We start from the raw sequence: 1632 nt of genomic DNA, 5'->3' as shown, positions 1-1632 counted from the left end.
AGCGCCGCCACACTCCCAAGTGGCGCACTCTCCAGTGCGCCACCGGGCCGGCCCTATTTTTATGGTTTCTAATATAGCTTGATGAACTGTGGTCCAGAAAAGTTGTGGTGATTTTTATTCTCACCAGCTGAAAATGAGATATCCATTTCACCTCACCCACATGGGTGTGGAATATACATACAATTTAGACTTTACTACTAAGAATCTCTATTATCTAAGAGATCTTTGTATGAGTTTTCAAACGATGGTAAATGCATAGATAATAAGGTCCAAAAAGGGACACTCATTGTATATGGGATTGGTAGGATTTCCAGATATTCACAGTTAAATCTAAATAACATGGAGAAACTGAAACTTTAATCATTTAAGATAAACATTTAAAACAAATCACATACCCTCTTGCCTTCCAAACACCACTTAATAAACATAAAATAACTTCTACTGGTTTGAAATTGTTGGGAAAGTGAAGGAAAATGCTCAGGGCCCCTCAGATGTTCAGAATCTTGCCAAGCATTTGATGTAAATAGGCACATGCGCCCAAGTGTTCCTTGGTTATTGTCTAATGTAATTGTGTATGTGCACCTAGGTGTCCTGGGTTATGACTTAAGTACAAAGGACGAGTGGCTCTGATCCACGGCGCCCTCCCCCCCTGGGATGCCCCGGGGGGGCCACCAGGGGCCGCTACTGCTGCTGGAGGCTGTTGCTGCTGGGGCCCCTGGGACCCTCCACGAGGTCAACGCCACCGCCAGGTCTGTAAGCTGCTGGACCTGTAAGCTGTTGCTGCCATTGCTGAGGACTGAGCTCCTGTCGTCTGCCAACGGCTCATGGGATCTTTCCCAATTACCCAGAGTGGGCCTACCTGTGAGGGGTCTGGTGACCCAGTCTGTATAGTGGGTTTGAAAGGTCTGAGCCCTAGCCCTAACAATACAAATGGAAACTTAGTATAACTAAAATAATGAAACATTTTGGCTTTAGTTATGAATCACCTTACTCAACAACTGGCATAGTCGTGTAGCTTTACAGTAATCATCATAACTTGTGCATTTTGAGAATAACTGCAGTAGTGAGCCACTGCTACTGAGATAAGTATATCCCATTCAGGTGGACTGGGGGAAGAAGGGAAGAAAACAAGAGTTGAGAATCACTTCTTATGGGGAACTTCTCATAGCTTAAATTTGACGTTTTTCTCTATTTCACATTCATGAACAGCCTTATTCTGCTGCCTTGGATCTTTTTTATTAGTGTACATTCAACTACTCAATCAAAACTGTTTTAGTATGCTATGGTATGTATCAAATACATATGTAAATATGCTATAATAGATACCAAATGCATATTCCTAGAAACAATACAATGTATATGTATATATACAGCAGTGGCTAAATGCACAGGCTGGATCTTGGCAGACTGGCCTGCTTTCAGTCTGATTATCACATATTAGCATACCGTGACTTAGTCAAGCCATTTAATCTCTCCCAGTCTTAGATTACTGATCTGGAAAATGAGAATACAGTAGTCACCCCTTATCCACAGAGGATACATTCCAAGATCCCCCAATGGTTGTTTGAAACCACAGATAGTACCCAGCCCTACATATTCTATGTTTTTTCCTATGCATACATACCTATAAAC

General features: G+C 42.2%; 1 protein-coding gene across 1 annotated transcript in view; it reads right to left on the bottom strand.

Annotated features, from left to right (window-relative positions):
* Positions 1 to 1632, bottom strand: part of LOC103599016 (zinc finger protein Rlf-like) — a 92044-nt gene that overhangs the window by 80080 nt on the left and 10332 nt on the right. The window lies entirely within an intron of this gene.

This window comes from Galeopterus variegatus, unplaced genomic scaffold, assembly GCF_000696425.1.
Source record: "Galeopterus variegatus unplaced genomic scaffold, G_variegatus-3.0.2 Scaffold2826, whole genome shotgun sequence".
Lineage (NCBI taxonomy): Eukaryota > Metazoa > Chordata > Mammalia > Dermoptera > Cynocephalidae > Galeopterus > Galeopterus variegatus.
This window is presented reverse-complemented; position numbering and strand designations above follow the sequence as displayed.